The 18,268-nt window shown below is 50.7% G+C and overlaps 1 protein-coding gene across 4 annotated transcripts in view; it reads right to left on the reverse strand.

Moving 5' to 3' along the window:
* Window positions 1-18,268, reverse strand: part of IQGAP2 (IQ motif containing GTPase activating protein 2) — a 1,048,054-nt gene that overhangs the window by 453,712 nt on the left and 576,074 nt on the right. The window lies entirely within an intron of this gene.

Below are 18,268 nucleotides of genomic sequence, written 5' to 3' on the forward strand. Positions count from 1 at the left end.
TTCGAGAGGGGTGACAGCAAATGCCATATTCACTGTGGGAATAGATTACCATGGACCACCTGGCCTGCACTGGCATGGGCACGAATAATCTACAGACAATATCTCTATTCCGTTTGATCCGATACCGGAATCAATTATGTACCGCTGAGATATTGATGGCCATTTCTGTCTGAACCAGGAGTGTTTTCCACGCTCCAAAAGTTACATAAAATGATGAATTATGAAGCAACACGTAGCTACGTTCACCTAGAGAAAATAATTGGACAGGACCATAATACACAAAGAGATATCTGCACCCCGCAGGTAATGAATGAGATTAAAAGAAAAACAGTACTGACACTGAGAAAAAAATAAATGGAATGATTTAAAAGACTGCATCTACGAGAAAGCAATGTGGCATCATGTCTGGTGTCACAGGTCGAAAACTGCCACCCGTGAAAATGATACGCATCAGTTCTGGGTAAAAGAGGATTTTTTTGTTATTTTTAAGGGATAGGCTGATTGTTAAGACAATAAATTACTATTAGGCTCAACTTGCTCCAAACCAAATTAGAACTGGCAGTTGAGAGTGGGGGGATAGAACGCCAATCATATATGCTCCCTGTTTGGGTAACTAACAATTGCAGGGACAGCCACAGCACGTACCTGGATCACTCCCGCTGGGACCAACGCTTTGCCTTTGGGGACTCTGAGTCCCAGAAGCCTTTGCCAGCCGAGAAGGCGCTTAAAAGTGTGCTGGGAGTTACGTGGTGCGGGACACGCCCGGGCCCAGGGCGGGCCTGTCCACGCCCGTCGGAGCCCAGAAGAGGCTGGGCTGGGCCCCCTCTCTAACATCCGCCTCTGAGCAGAGGTACTTCTCATACTTTGCTGTATTCTTTTTTTTTTTGTCTCTGCTATACCTCAAACATGGCTAAAAGAAAGGGCCTGGTAGAAAAAACTGGTGGAGGGATGGTAGCGACTGTAGTGTCCGGCGTGCGCGAGGCGTTCTAGCCTTCCGTGCTGCCGGGACACGCTAGCGCTGACGCGTGACGTCAGACGCTAGCGAGGTTAAATAAAGGGGCGTGGCCTCGACGGAGTTAGTCAGAGCCGCGTGCATACTAACCACAAGTCAGAGCCGGTGTATTATTAAGCGCCTACGCGCTGACCTGCAAATTAGGCCTCTAAAGGCATTACACTGGCGACGAGGGTCTTTTGAGCCCTGATGTGCTATTTGTGCCCCACAATACCCATTCTGGCCACCCAGTTGTCCTGAGCCTGTGTGTGCAGGCCCCCTCCTGGTGTCCTGGTGGAGCCTGCTATGAGGCCTGGTGAGGATCACTGCAAGTGCCCTGGAGGCCCACCGAGCCGTCGACGGTGACGCTGTGTGCGCCCTGGTGCCCCAATTCACGGCCGGTGAGGGGTATGTCTCGCCCAGGTGGTGCCACACCTGCCCCACGAGGTGCCTGACGACGACCGCGCCCTCCTACGGTTCGGGCCCATGCCGGGTGTGCTCGCCCCAACCCAGAAGCGCCGAAGGGGTCCCGCGGATGACGTCTGGAGGTAGGCGCGCCCACCATTGGGTATAGACACGCGAGGGAAGTCTACGCGCCGCGGCTGGAGAGGGTGCACGACTGGTGGCGTCGACGCAGAGGAGAAGAAGCCAGTTCCACCGCGTGCTGCGCACGTGCCAAGATGGCGTCCATTCCCGCCATTGAGCAGTTTGCCGTTGACGGTGCCCCGTCATCCCTGGCCCCGCGCTGGAGGGATTGGACAGACCATCTACAGATCTACTTTGAAGGGGCTGGCATCGCGAGGGAACGGCGCAGAGCATTGCTGCTCCACCTAGGAGGAAAAGACATCCACCGCATCTACAAGACTCTCGTGGAAGCCACGCCGAAAACATACCACACACTGCTGAACGCGCTCAACGCCCACTTCGAGCCCATGGCGAACAGAGACTATGAACGGTTCATCTTCCGTCAGGCCAAACAAGAGGCGGATGAGTCCCTGGATGCGTTCCATGGCAGGCTGAAGGAGTTAGCCAGCACGTGTGGGTTCCGCGACGAACAGGAGAAGATCCGAGGGCAGATCATACAGGGTTGTTACTCGTCTAAGCTCCGTGTCACGGTCCTCCAGGAAGAAGGAAAGCCCCTGGCGGACATCCTCACCCTCGGACGGTCGAAGGAGCTATCGCAAGCGAGAGCCTCGCATATGGAGGCGGCCCTACATCGCCCTGTAAAGACGGAGCAAGTGCAGGTGGCGGAAGCGGTGAACGTAGTGCGGCCAAAAGGAAGGCAAGCCAGAGGGAAACGGCAGCCGTAGGCAAAGAAGAGGGAAACGGCAGCCGTAGGCAAAGAAGAAAGACTGTGGGTACTGTGGCGGCCAACCCCACCGCATGCAAGACTGCCCGGCCAGAGGGAAAAAGTGCGGCGCCTGCGGGTGGATGAACCACTTTGCGGCGGTATGCCGGTCCACCAGAGCCAAGAAGGAGGCGGCCCATGCGGTACGAGAAGAAGCAGACAGTGAGGACATGGACGATGACACCGATGAGTTCCCAGTCCATTATGTGTTCGCAATCCATCAACCACAGAAGAAGAAGCGCAGACTTCCGAAATGTTGCATCCTAGTACAAAGTCAAGAGGTAAAGGCGACAATTGACACTGGGGCCTCCATCGAGCTGATGGCCGCCAATGTCTACCACCAATTGCGGGTCAAACCCCCGCTGAGAGAGGCGAAGATTCGGGTGTTCGCATACGGCCAGAAGACGCCCATTCCCCTCATCGGGTGCTTCAAAACAGAGCTACAACATGGTGAGAGGAGCATCAACACCACCGTCTATGTCACGGAAGAAGGAAGCGGGATGCTGCTGAGCGGGCAGTCGGCCGAAGAATTGAGACTGATCTCGTTCGCCATGGCAGTCCTGGAGGAAGAACTGGATACAATCATGGAAGAATTTGGAGAAGTCTTTAACGGCATCGGGTGCCTGAAAGGAAAGGAAGTATCCTTACACAACGACCCGTCGGTCCAACCAGTGGCGTTGAGACACCGGAGGATCGCTTTCCACCTGCGGCAGAAGGTTGAGGAGGAGCTGGAGGCCCTGGAGAGACAAGGCATCATCGAGAAGGTCAGTGGGCCAACCCCGTGGGTATCCCCGATGGTCATCGCCAGGAAGCCGAAGCAGCCAGGACAAGTCCGCATCTGTGTGGACATGCGCCTCCCTAACGCCGCGGTCAAAAGAGAGCGACACCTGACGCCCACCATTGACGACTTCCTGGGGGAGCTGAACGGGGCCAGGTGGTTTTCGAAGATGGACCTACGGTCAGGCTACCACCAGTTACCACTTCATCCGGACTCGAGGTACATCACCACGTTTTCCACCCATGTGGGCCTCAGACGGTATCGGCGCCTGAACTTCGGCATCTCGAGTGCCGCCGAGGTATTCCAAAATACAATCAGAGAAGTGCTCAGTGGGCTCCCCGGCGTGCTCAATGTGAGCGACGACCTGCTCATATACGCGTCAACCATAGAGGAACACCACCAGCGGTTGAGAGGGGTCCTCAAGAGGATCCAGGAGTCAGGTTTGACCCTGCACCGGGAGAAGTGTCAGTTCCTGCAGAAAAAGATCAGCTTCTTTGGGTACACCTTCTCGGACCAAGGGGTGGCCCCAGACCCTGACAAGGTGAAGGATGTCCAAGATGCCCCAGCTCCGACGAACATCTCGGAGGCCCGGAGTTTCCTGGGCATGGTCAACTTCTGCGGCCGCTTCATCCCGGACCTCTCCAACCTCACCAAACCCCTCAGAGAGTTGACCAAATTGTCCACCACGTGGCAGTGGGGCCAGGAACAGGAACAGGCGTTTCAAGCAACGAAGGCGGCCCTGTCCGCGGACACTACCCTCTCATACTTCGACCCGGTGAAGCCCACCAACGTGGCGGTCGACGCGAGCCCGTTTGGGCTGGGAGCAGTCCTGACACAGCTCCAGGACAACGAGGAGTGGGCACCCATTGCTTACGCCAGCCGGTCCCTGACCGAAACAGAGCAGCGGTACTCGCAAATCGAGCGAGAAGCCATCGCCATCCACTGGGCATGCCGGCATTTTCACATGTACGTGTATGGACACCACTTCACGGTAACAACCGATCACAAGCCACTCATTTCTCTGTTCCAAGGGTCGTCCTCAAAGCCGCCACCCCGGATTGAAAAGTGGATACTCCAACTACAAGGGTACGACTACCGAGTGGAGTACAAACCCGGAGCCACGAACCCGGCGGACTACCTGTCACGGCACCCGCGGAAAGCCACAACAGAAGAGAAGGAGGAGGCCGAGGACACAGAGGAGTACGTCCGGTATGTGACAGAGCGGTCACGACCCCTCCCAATGAGCCTAGCCGCGATCATAGAAGCCTCAGAAGGTGATGAATGCGTGAGAGCAGCGGCGGAGGCTGTCAGGTCGGGAGATTGGAGGGCAATCCAAGCCGCTCTTAACAGAAAGACGCCCCAAGCCAAGCTGACACTGGAGTCATTCCTGAAAGTGCAGAGTGAGCTGTCCGTCGACGCCCAAGGATGTCTTCTGCGAGGCCCGAGACTAGTCATGCCAGCCAGCCTCGCTCAACAGGCGGTGGACCTCGCCCACAGGGGACATCAAGGAATGGTCAAGACAAAGGGCAGGCTCCGAGCCAAAGTCTGGTTCCCAGGCATGGATGCGATGGTTGAGCAGACGGTGAGAACCTGCACGTGGTGCCAAGCCGCAGGACAGCCGGAACGCCCTCACCCCGTGGCGACAGAAGATAACCCCCTGAGACCGTGGGAGTGTGTGAGTGCCGACTTCGGACACCTCCCCGATGGACGGTATGCGATGATTTCACCAAATACCCAGAGGTTGAAATTGTGGGGAGCCAGACAGCCACGGAAGTCATAGCGAAATTCGAGAAAACCATCGCCACTCATGGCATCTTCGGGGTGGTCAAGACCGACAATGGACCGCCTTTCCAGGGGCAGGAGTTTGCCGAGTATCTCAAGAGCTGGGGGATCCACCACCGCAAAATAACACCAAGGTGGCCCCAAGCCGGTGGAGAGGTTTATGAGGACACTCAACAAAACCATTCGCATCGCCATGGCTGATGGATCTCCACTGGAGAGAGCGATATACAGTTTCCTGCGGGAATACCGGATGACCCCCCATGTCACAACCGAGGCAGCACCAGGAACAGCCACCATGGGACGAATTGTAAGTGACACGATCCCACACCACCCCACTTGGGTTCCGGCACAAGCCTCAAATGAGAAGACCCTAGCCAATCGGATGCGCTCGAATGACCACGCCAGCCAGCGAAGGGGTGCTAAGGAGTCCACGATACAATGACAGGACCGAGTGTATGTAAAGGACCGCTACCCAGGCAGCAAGTTCAGACTCCCATTTGAACCACAACCATGGGTTGTCACCCGCCGGACAGGCACGATGGTGACCGCTCAAAGAGGAGCTGAAACGGTCACGCGAGATGTGTCGTTCTTCAAAAAGGTCCACCCCGGAACACCTTCACGTCGAGGGGCCGGACCCCGACCAGCCGAGCGGAGATCAGGAGGGGGAGGACGGTCAGAGTGAGGATGGCGGTTCCCAGTCCATCCCAGCCACCCAGGGGGGTAGTCTGCCTGACGGTTCCCCAGCCCGGGCAGAGCCTAACACCCCAAGGCGCAGAGCCCCCGAGGTGGCCCTTTCCAGAGGCGGTCCGTCCCGCTACAACCTGAGGAAGAATCTGGCACCGTCATCCCAGCTGGCGGACTATATGGTGTAACCTGTAAGGACTGGCAGACTGGTAACAGACTCATCGTTGAATTTTTGGTCCTATGTTTTGTTTAATGTTTATAAAGGTTGGAAGGAGTGTAGTGTCCGGCGTGCGCGAGGCGTTCTAGCCTTCCGCGCTGCCGGGACGCGCTAGTGCTGACGCGTGACGTCAGACGCTAGCGAGGTTAAATAAAGGGGCGTGGCCTCGACGGAGTTAGTCGGAGCCGCGTGCATACTAACCACAAGTCAGCTCCGGTGTATTATTAAGCGCCTACGCGCTGACATGCAAATTAGGCCTCTAAAGGCATTACAGCGACCGTGGACTCATTTTTGACTAGAGTGGCAAGTGTCCTTGCTCATGAAATTGAGATAACAGAAAAGCGCTTATCATTGGAACAGCTTTCTTTCCCTATGGGGTTGCCTACAGGACCTGCAAATGAATCTTCGCCTGTCACTCGGTCACCACTTCTGATATCATCATCTGACCCTCTGCCGGGTCAATGTGGTCACCCCCTTTCCATTTTAGTTCCTCCGGCTATAGCGAGGAGGGACCTGGTTCCTTCTCCCCTTAACACCTCCCCAAAGGACTCTATGCGTAATCCGCCTGCCAAGCAAAGTAGAGCGGAGGGGGGGAGGGTGGGGGGGTTCCTAAAACAAAACAATCCCAAATAATTCGGGTTCCCAAACCTAAAGGTACTCAAACTAGGGTGACTACAGCAAAGTCTGTAATATTAGCTTCCCCAGAAAATGCTATTTTATCGTTACATCCAGTCCCAGATGATGTAGTATGGACAGAAGAGACCAAAAGGCTAACTACTATAATGGACCCCATTTTACTTAAATGACGCAAATTGAACAAAGACTAGCCGACTTAGAGGCGCAGAACCAATACTTCTATCTCGAGCGCAGCCCCCAAGAGACCCTTTTGCAGATGTACCCATAAATGGAAACCCAGTTCAACAAAACGAGGCCCAGGGCTCATCTATCTTACAGTTAACGTTACTTCCAAAGGCCGTCACCACCAGGGTCTTAGGACAGCCTCCAACTAGTACTGCGAACTCTAACACTTTATGGGAGGTTTGGAATCCACAAGTCAGGAGTACAAGGGATGTAACCCAGCAGGTCCCAACAGTCCAGGAGGAATCAAGAGTGGCCACCAAGACAACAGGAACATGAGAGAACTATCCCATATCTGTAGGAAACCACTGCAACAATCTCTCCATCTTCCACCAGCAGCCTTTCCCGTGGTATTGGTCCTGGTGAACGTTCCCCCACTCCGGGAAAACCAGATTGAATCCACGACACAGTTAATGGACAAATGTCTTCATTGGCTAACAAACAATCTTAAGGGCTCGGGAGTGGGGAGTTACCACTTGGCCAAAAAAATTATCATGGCCAGGAGAGTGGGGTGAGTGAGTAGATCAAGCAAATCCATACCAGGTGATTGCGTAGTGATACATTTTAACAAAGCTTCCACAGGATATTTTCTCTTAGATAATCTTTACAGATTTTCTCCTAGGACCTTGCGGATTGTTCCAATGCCACGCACGGGTCACAGGGCTAGAAGAAACCCGGAACAACCCTTCTTGAGATGCAGCGAGGATACCAACACCACTTCAGGGATAAGGTTACAAAACCGATTCACAGCTATTTTAGATCTGGAATCTAGTGACTGACCAACACCACCAGCCTCCTCATCAATGGGGGGAGGGGGGGACCATACTAGTTACCCCAGTGTCTAGCTCACATGAGACCTTATTAACCACACAATCCATAAAGAGGGCTTTTAGAGTAGTAACCCCTGTGCCCAGTACCCAAGAACCTATCCCGAGTATTATATCTCCCTTGAATGTTGTAGAGGAAATCAGGTCTACTCTGGCATCCTGGAATATGGCAGGATTAGCCTCCAAGATAGGAAACCCCCACTAGTAAAACATTCTGGCAAACACTGGAGATTATATGCTTTCAAGAGACGTGGGCTGAAGAACCAGTCTTTTTTCCTGGGTTTCGCACCTTCCACACACCCGCAATTCCATCATTGTCTGGTAGAGCGAAGGGGGGACTAATAACCTTAATTTCTAACACCATATCCACCCAAGTTAGGCAGGTAAGCTCCCCAAATAGCCACTTCCAGCTCCTCCAACTTGATTATAGGAAAGATGAAATCTAGTTAATCATCAACTATTATAACAACGAATTTGGGAGAAATATGAAGGCAGTGACAGAAGCTTTAACAAACGAGATAGAAAGATCTATTGTAAATATAAATAGGGGTTTTGTTAATCTCATATGGGTGGGGGATTTTAATATTCATCTTTGTAAATTTAGTGGTACTATGGTGTGTGGATTAGTAGATCCTCATTGTAATCCTCTCCAACATTTCACGTATAATGAGTACGGCGAAGCTTTAAATAGATTATTACATAAGTGGAATCTCTGTATATTTAATGATATAAAAGTGGGTGAGACAGAGAGAACATTTACAAGGGGAAACCAAAAGTCTACGATCGACTTTATTTTAGCATCTGCCACCCTAAACGGGAAACTGGGACACAATTTTCTTGTTATAGCGATCATGCTATCTTATTGATCCATCTAAGCATTCTGTATAAGGCAAAAGATCACCAACAGATAATGGATGGGGTGACCCTAACTAGGAAACACGGCTACCAACTCAAGTGGACACAGGTACAGAAGCTAAATCAGGTCCCTGAAATACTAGCTCAAGTAAAGAGAGAAATTACATATTGTTTGGAGAAGAGTTCTTCTCCTTCATTTTTAGTCACCCAGTTTTGAGCACTTTTGGTGAAATTAAAAAAGGCACTAACCCGCGTAAAAGCGCTAAATATGACCTCTACCACCCGCTGGTTTGATTCATTATGCTCTACTGACAAAAGAGCCCTCACCAACGTTCTAAAAACCCACGCTAGAGATCCCATTAAGATACGAGCACTACGAAATAACTACAAACAAGCGAGAAGGAAAATAGAGAAGGATCTTAGGGAGCAGGCTTGGGAAGATCTTGAACAAGCGGCTACCTTAGGTAGCAGTAGGGACTTCTGGAAAGTTGTAAATGCCCCCTATTTTAAAGACCCCAAAGTTCCTTCCTTAAATAGACATGTAGATGAGGAGGCATGGGTGGGACACTTTGAAAATATCTTTGGCTCTAGTACCCCCCTGATATTGCAAGCCCAGACTTAATTTCTGTACCCCAAGCCAGGCTAACCTTCTCATTATTGGAGGTTAGAAAGGGGCTGGAGGCCTGTGCCACGGGAAAGGCTCCGGGCCCAAACGGAGTACCAATCAACCTTTTCCAGGGCAACTACGATATGTGGGTCCCCCTACTAACAAACGTTTTTAACACCATTGTGGTAGACGTTCCTCCACCATCCTGTATCCAGAGTATAATTGTGCCTATACACAAAAAAGGTGATAGGGCAGCCCCAAAGAACTACCACCCAATCTCCCTTCTCGACACGACTGCCAAGCTTATGGTACAGCTTTTAATAGCCAGACTGGAAGCCTGGACCGAAGACCATAGCATTTTCATGCAGGCACAATATGCTTTCCGGAGGGTAATGGGGACCGTGGATCAATGCCTAAACCTCTCATTATCCATAGACCGATACACCAAGGCAAAAGGCGGGAAGATCTACATGGCCTTTATGGACTTGATCGCAGCTTTTGATAGTGTCTCTCATCAGAAGCTGTGGACTATGATGGAGGGGATGGGCACTGACCTCCAGATAATCCGTTTTATTCACCAGATGTACACAAACGCCACTGCCTGTGTGCAGTATGGCAGGAATGGGGAGTGCACATGCGTCTTCAACATCGAGAAGGGAGTAAGGCAGGGCTGTGTCCTAGCCCCGTTTCTTTTTTCCATCTATACTAACAGGGTGGAGGCCACCCTGTCTACCCCACCTTTGGATGTGCCTACTTTTGACCACATCCCCCTTCCGATACTGGCGTACGCTGATGACGCAGTATTAATGGCTAGAACTGGGGTAGCCATACAATCCCTAATAACATCATACACCACATTCATGGCCTCTGTAGAACTAAAAGTAAATGAATCCCAATCCTTTATAATCATAGCGGGAACTGGTAGAGGAGCAAAACATTCCATTTCCATCTGGCAGCAAAGAAAATTGAGGTGGTAGATAGTTTCCCATACTTAGGAGTCCTTTTTGATAAAAATCACACCTGGTCTAACTTGGTGGCAGCAAGAGCACAAGGTATGGAAAGGAGTCTGCAAGCTACCAAGAGTTTTGCTAAGAAGTTAGGTGCTAGTCCCCTGGACATGGTTAAAAACATGTATTGTGCAAAAACTGATGTGACAACATCTTATGGGGCAGGAGTCTGGGGGATGGCAAATGTTGACCAACTCCAGCAACTGGAAGATAGCGTTTATTTTATTTTTTTTAAATCGAGTATCACTACTACACTATCTCAAATTATATTCTACATTTAGAATTGGGGTTACCCTACTTAACTAATTTTATAAGATTGGCACCAATTCTGTTGTGGCTCTCAATTTGGCATAGGTCTACTGTACACTTAACGCAACGTATAATCAAGGATTGTTGTAAATTGGATCATTACAAGAGGATTGGTTGGCTTAATTATGTAGAGGTAGAACTGACTGAATTAGGGCTGAGTGATTTATTCCAGGTCCTGAATCCTGTATGAGATTTCCGAACACCCAAAAATTTACTGAATTATTTATGCAGAGAGCAAACTATGCCCGCAGGGAAAAAATCACCTTCAAAAAACTTCCCTCGCATATGATCTTATTCCACCAAGAAAAGGGGAAGGCTTTTATTATCTCTCGGGCATAACTAACGCACAGCATAGATTTATATTATTGCGTTTCAGACTGAACTTAATCCCATTAATGTTAGGGTACCCAGAAAGGAGATATAAACTCTCAGATTTGTCACCTTGCCCATGTAATAACCTTTCTTCACAGTCAGACCTGTACTTCACTTTATTCTGCAAGTACTACTCCGATGAAAGAAAAGCATTAATTCTCCCAATTTTGAAGCCCCATAAATTTACACAATGCAGGGTGGCTCTGTATTTTTTAAAGACACTCCCGGATCAGTTCGTGCGTTTTTCCATAGCTTCACTTCTGTGGGCTTGTATGAGAAAGGGGAACATGTGGGGGTCGATGTCTTAATTAGCAGCAATTAGGTTAGAATGGGACTGATCGAAGCAACATGGGCCAAATTGCCATTTTATAGGATTTTAACTGATTTTAATGGTTTTATAATATCATCCTTATTATGTACATGGCTAACTTGATACTGTGGTTTTTAATCTTTGCATATATGGTTGTATAGGCTGGTTTAGAATGCTTGAACTTGTGCTTTAATGATCTGTTTTAAAAGATAAAGTTGTGTGATGATGAATTGCAGGTACACGGCTGCTCTGGAAACATTCTGCGCCTTTAAACTCCCTGTTCCTCTGGGCCACCCTGCAGAATTGGGTCCAGGCTCGGCGCCTATTTATTTTCTTCCCCTTCGGTGAAGGGAGTGGTGGAACCGTCGCAGTGTGATAAGGGAAAGCATCTTTGTTGTGGAGAGCCCCCTGCTTTGTGTCCCAGTGCCGCTGCTGAAATAAGTTAGTTTTACTGAATGTCCACTCCATGTTACATCTTACTGACGAGAAATATGCTAAAATTCCACATAAGAAAATAAAAATAAACAAATCAGTCCGTTTTTTCTCGTGTCTGCACCTAGAGTTGGGTGGTCTACATTTAAATAATGTGTTTCTCAACTACTACAACGCATGCTCCGGTATCAAAAATACTGGACCATGTAAGGGTGAAAGCAGAGCTTAATTTGAACCTGTGATTGAAGGAGGGGCCCACCTCCACTGATTCGCAACAAACTTTGACCCAGAGCAAGAGAGAGAAAAATGCAAAGGGGGGAAAGAAGACGAAAGAGGGACAAAGGTAGAAAGCAGTGATGAAAACGTTCCTGCAAGAATGAGATGACGGGCTGGGAGTGCCTGGTGGTGGAGTAAAGAGGCCCGAGGGAATCGAGAACAAACATGTGGTGTCGCAGTCTAGTGCTCAGCACCCACGTGACCAGCGGGGTGCCTTCTGGGAACATTCCCAGACGCGGGCACGTCTCTATCCTATGTCACAATAAAGGCACCTACATTTACCAGCGGCTCCTGTTGTCTCTTACGGGGGCGCTTTACAGCACCACAGACTGGCGATGAGCCAATACGGACCGCGCCAACACCGCTGCGCCGAGCGCCGCCTCACCCGCTGTGCACGACTCGGAATCCAATCCCCGGTACGCCGTGAGAGAGAGAGGCGTGTCCAGACCTGTATCGCGCCTACGCCCTGAAGCCCTGCAGTCCTTGAGTGCAGGTACAGAAACAGAGCGCACTCATCACGCGCCCAAGCGCACACGCCCCGCCGGCAGCACCGCCTCTCTGCTACTGCCAACGGTGCCCCAAGCTGATGTCCAGTGCACTTGTGGGCCGTGCGCAGGCAATGTTCTACAACCACCCCTCGTTTAAGGAGTGCTCCAAGTCCAGGCCACTGCTTCCTTTCCGCAAGACGATATCTCAGCTGCCTCCCAGCCACCTCCTCACGCGGCATGTCCTGCTCCCAGCTCCATCAGGTCATGCATGCTTGCAGTCGTCCCGGCAGTGGTGCCCGCACTCCATTCAGACAGAACAGGGCAGAAGTCAGGGTGTCCCTGGATTTTCACCACAACCAGAGTCACAGGCTACAATCCATGAATACCTGAGTGGACGGCCCGCAAATGTATCCCCAAGTGCCTCCGTTACAGCCTCCTGCTACAGGCCGTGTACCCCATTGACGATTTTCTCCAGCGGACGCTTTCCGGTCCAGCACAATGTGTGCCAAGACCTTCTCATTAACCAACCCTGTACCGTTCCTCCCCAAACCAGGCGAACCGGCCATGAAATGGGCAGATTGGAAGGGGTACTTCCTCAACTATCTATCCGCGTTAGAAGATGAAGGGGAAGAAGAATTCTCCAGCAAACGCAGGAACAAGATACTACTACATAATCTTGGGCCAGAGGGGTTACGAGTGTATGAGAATATGGTCAAGAAAGCAAGAGCGGCAACAGATGAAGACGTATTCCAACATGCACTAGACGACCTGGACGGTCACTACCAGCCGGTCATTTGCACGGCCATAGATAGATACAACTTCTTCCAATGGAAGCAAAACGACACCCAGACGGTGGAGGACTATGTCGCAGCACTTAAAAAACTGGCCATGAATTGCAACTTCGCTCCTCTGCATGATGAATTAGTGCGAGATCAGATAATAATGCACACTGTCAACACCGGCGTGCAGGAAAAGTTGTGGGTGAGCGGGGAAGCGCCCCTTCACGAGATCATAGCGATCGTCAAAAAAGCCGAACTGTCCAAAAGATGCGCTGCAGCTGCCAAGAAAGACAGCGACGACTAACATACAGTGTGCAAAGTTAGCGACAAGAACACTCCCAGGGACAAACCAGGCCCGTACGGCCGACAGCTCACCAAGAACTCAGCAGTGCCCCACCGGCCTTCCCGTGACACGAGAGGCTCCTGTTACAGATGCGGCAGCCAGTCGCACATGGCCAATGACAAATGTTGCCCTGCCCTCCACGTAAAGTGCTCCTTTTGTGGGGTGACGGGACATTTTGGCAAGGTCTACAGGTGGAGACCCAGCAGCAGCTCTGTCAAATGTGTCATGTATGATTCGGAGCCCGAAGTGAGGGAAGGGGATGGTGATGATGATTGCAGCTTATGCATAGACGAACAGTGTTAGGCATAGATTTCAATTCTAGGAGGAAACCATCCTGTCTCTTGACCATAGGGGGAGTCCAGATATCCAGGATAGCAGACTCGGGGTCCCCATTCACGATCATACAGAGGAACATATGGGACAGGGATTTTGCCAGAACCATAGGGCACCACCTACACGCTACAGACGCACATCCTGTCACTTTCACAGGTGAAAAGATCCCCATGGTAGGATTCAGACAGCTACGCTTCGAGTTCAAGGGGCGAGAAACCACAGGAAAATTACATGTGGCTGAAACGGGTCCCTCAGTCCTCGGATGCGTCGACCAAGGAGTGCTGGGCATCCAATTAAACCCCGGCAGAGAAACGCAAGTACTAATGACGGACGACCACCCCAGACCTGACGTAGCCAAACTGCGCGGACCCATTGGGCAACTGTCAAAGTTCACACACAAAATCCTGCTGAAAGACAGAGCAGTACCGGTCAGTCACAAAGTGCGGAATATCCCCTTCAACTGCAGGGAAGCTGAGCAACTGGAATTGCAGAGCCTGTAGGACAACGACATCATAGAACCCATCAAAAGCACCGAGTAGTTGGCGCCCTTGGTAGTCCCACGCAAAACAAACGGAAAAGTGCGCCTTTGCATTGACCTTCGTGAACTCAACAAAAACTTACTAGTTGACAAGTTCCCCTGCCAAGGATCAATGACATGCTAACCCAAACCAACGGCATCAAGTGGTTTTCGACTATAGATCTCACAGCTGCGTACCACCAAATCTTGCTTCACCCCTCATCACGGAAGTTGACCTCCTTCATTACCCCATTTGGCTGTTACCGCTTCCAACGACTGCCCTTCGGACTGGCGTCCGCAGCGTCAGTATTCCAGAAACGTATGCATAAGCTGTTCAAAGACTGCGGCAACGTCCTATACTTCGAAGAAGACATACTCGTAATGGGTAAAACCAAGACAGAGCACGATGAGAAACTTCGTACAGTCCTGTAAACTCTTCCAAATAATGGCCTCACAGCCGAACTGGAAAAATGCAAGTTTGGCCTACGCACCGCCACGTACCTGGGACATGAAAGTAGCGAACACAGGATATCTCAGAAAAAAGCCAACGTCGAAGCCATCAGAGTGATACCCAGACCTCGAACCAAAGACGAAGTGCGCTCTTTCCTTGGATTGGCAGAATTCTATAGCAAATTCATCAGGAACTTGGCAACCAAGACTCACAACTTGTGCCAGCTGCTGAAGGAGAAGAACACGTTCAACTGGTCGACAGAAGCAAATGTGGAATTCGAAACCATCAAGAACGACATCTGTGAGGCCGTCCCACTGCAATGGTTCGACAGCTCATCCCCCAGCATTTTGACGACTGATGCCAGCGAGAAGGGTTTAGGGGCAGTCCTGTCCCAACGCTCCACAGACGGCACAGAGGTCACCATTGGCTTCGCGTCCCGCTCACTCGCTCCTAACGAGGAAAAATTCAGCGTCATAGAAAAAGAAATGCTGGCTTCCATATGGGCCATGGAGAAATTCCGGCAATACCTCTGGGGCTCCAAGTCCGTACGGACCACAAACCACTGATCAAAGTCCTCACGTCTAGCGGGCACGCCAAAGCCACCCCACGCATCGCCAAAATGACACTCCAGCTCCTGGATTTCGTCTATGATATAGAATACCTGCCAGGCCACAAAAACAAAGTGGCTGACTTCCTCAGCCGGTCTGCTGCAATGGACATCACCCCACACTCCACTGAATGGGAAGAGTACCAAGTAGCACTCACAGCAGACCACGAATCCGTCATCAGTGCGCAGGATTGGAAAATAGCATACGAACATGACCAGGATCTCTCCAAAGTGAAGACCTTCATCACTCAGGGATGGCCCGAGAAGAAGCACTTGAAGTATGATCTCCGGAAGTACTGGGAAGTGCGCGATGAATAATCCCTCAGCGAAGATGCCACGTTCCTACTCAGAGGTGACAAGGTTGTTCCCACGAAGAACTTGCTGGACCGCCTCCTGCATGAAGGTCATCTGGGCTTCGTCAAATCCGAACGAAGGGTGAAACAATTGTACTGGTGGCCAGCAGTGGACAACTCTGTGGAAAGATTTGTGCGAGCATGCCAGCTTTGCACCAACGCAGACAAGGTGCAAACACTGCTGAGACCCCCTATGGGAGAATTCACCACGCCCGCAAACCCATGGGAAGAGTTGTCAGTGGACATTTTAGGCCCCATCCTGGACTCGTTGGGAGTACCCAAGTATGTGATAGTCCTAGTCGACAGATACTCGAAATGGCCGGAGGTAGACATCTGCGACAAAGTGGACACCGATGCCGTCATCACATTTCTGACAAACGCATTCTTGAGGGAAGGAATTCCGAGAGTCGTCACGAGCGACAACGGACCCCAGTTTACCTCGGAAAAGTGGTGCACCTTCCTCCAGAGAAACGGCATCTGGAACAAACACACGCCAGTCTATCACCCCGCAGGGAAGGGCCAAGTGGAATGGTTCAACCGTGTAATCATGGGCTCAGTCCAAGCAGCCATCAACGCGGGCAAGAACTGGGATACAGAAATCAGAAACAACGTGTGGGCCTATCGCATCACGCCCACCCTCACAGGATACAGCCCGTTCCGGATATTGCGGAGGCAGGGAACCGTTCACTAGAGACAACCTGATGTGGATGGACTTGAAACTTCAAAGCAGATGGTCGCCCGCAGTGGTCAGTAGCAACATGCAGAAAGCTCAAAAGATCTACAAGGACAACTATGACAAGACGCATGGAGTGCATAGGGTCTCCCTAGCCCCGAGAGACTGGGTAAGAGTGAAATTGGGCCACTTCGGAAAGAAAGGTGACAGCAAATTCAGCCAGCCCCTGCAAATCAGAGAACTGTATTCTCATTCGGCACTCCTGAGCGACTGCAAAATATGGTCTCACTGCAGAATGGCGAAGTGTAACAAGGTCCTACAGTGGCAGGCCAATGGTCCCCCCTCCAAGTCAAGGTCTCAAGGAGTGAACGTGAATCAGGATGATGACGTGTCTACCAATGGCCCCAAGACTGGCGGCTGAAAAGGGGGGACAGGGGGAAATACTGAGTCCACAGGAGAAAGGAACAATGACATCTCCGCACCAACACACCACTCCAGGTGCCCGATCACACAGACACCCCAGAGATCAGGCAAAGGGCATCCACCTCACACGACAACGGCCAGGAGAGAGAAACACTCGAGGAGCAGACCTCTTGCACACGCAGGATTGTGGTGCATCCAAGAAGATACAATGAATTCACCACGTAGACACCCTTACTGCCTCCACTACCTCTACCCATCTGCAGCCCCTGGCAAGGGCACATACCTACCCCTCTCTCTCTCGCTCTCTCTCCCTCTAGTTTCCCCAATGCAGCACATCGTGTTCTCACGCAACTCATTGTTCATGTAGCTCAGATGTTTGGTTTGGATATCTATTTGTATTGTTATTAAAGGGGGAAGATGTGTGGTGTCGCAGTCTAGTGCTCAGCACCCACGTGACCAGCGGGGTGCCTTCTGGGAACATTCCCGGAGGCGGGCAGAAGTCATGGGGACACTGCAGAGAGTATGCGGAAGTCTCTATCCTATGTCACAATAAAGGCACGTACAATTACCAGCGGCTCCTGTTGTCTCTTACGGGGGCTCTATACATCACCACAAAAAAGGATAGATATTCTCACCTCGGCACTCAATAGTGCCCACGTGGTCTTCTGAGCAAAACTTTGGACCCCAGCACTCCTCCTTTTACAAATTAAGCACCGGATGGAGCGCGGAGTCCGGCTTGCGAGGATTCAACCTCATGTCCTCAGACAAACCACATTTTTCCAGCAGCGAGCGTTCAGATCAGTGACCATCCTGCTTTCATATGAGCATAGTTGGTTCACCAGCTTACTTAACTGAAGGCTAAACACATTTACTTGACGGACATTGCACAGATTGTTGACACTGAAATACATCAACAGAATTTGGGAAGTTTTCGTTTTTTGGTCAGTGGCCACATAAGGTTCTAACAGCGCTTAAAGGTAGAATTTTGAGCCTCGTCTTTTTGTACCATGAAGTCGGCGTCATTGGTCCTTCTGCCTTTTTCATGCATTACAACATGTGACCTGCACGCCACACATATCTGACAGTGACAGCAGGCGGATTAACCCAACATGGATCAGCATCTGAAACATTCAGGTTACACACATTTTAACAATCCAAGCTATCTCACTGACTTTGGAACCAGTAACAGCAGAGCCATCCCTCAGGTTACCCTAATCAGTCATGCCTGAGCCGGAAAACCTATTGATTTTGCTCAAATATTCTCACTAACAAAGTTGTTGAAGAGAGTGTAGATGTGCCCTAATGGCTAGAGCTGCCGACCTTGAAACTGGGTATCCAGGTTTGAATACAGCCTCAGGGCAACATCCTGTCATTCTGGGCAAGTCACTCAGCGCCTTAGATCTCATCAGACTGGTTACTCCGTCACAACAGTGATGGATATCCGTCCACTGAAATATAAATCCTTTAGGATATAATGGGATTCGTATTACGGCAGACGGGATGTCCGTCACCGTTGTGACGGAGAAACCCGTCCGCCGAGATCTAAATCAGACCCTTAATCTGCCCATGCCTTAAAATGTGTAACCTCTGGTTCTCATGTAAAGTGCTATAATGCCCTTGGGTCAAGTTCGTGCTATAAAAAAAAAAA

The sequence above is a fragment of the Triturus cristatus genome, chromosome 2_1, assembly GCF_964204655.1.
Source record: "Triturus cristatus chromosome 2_1, aTriCri1.1, whole genome shotgun sequence".
Taxonomy (NCBI): domain Eukaryota; kingdom Metazoa; phylum Chordata; class Amphibia; order Caudata; family Salamandridae; genus Triturus; species Triturus cristatus.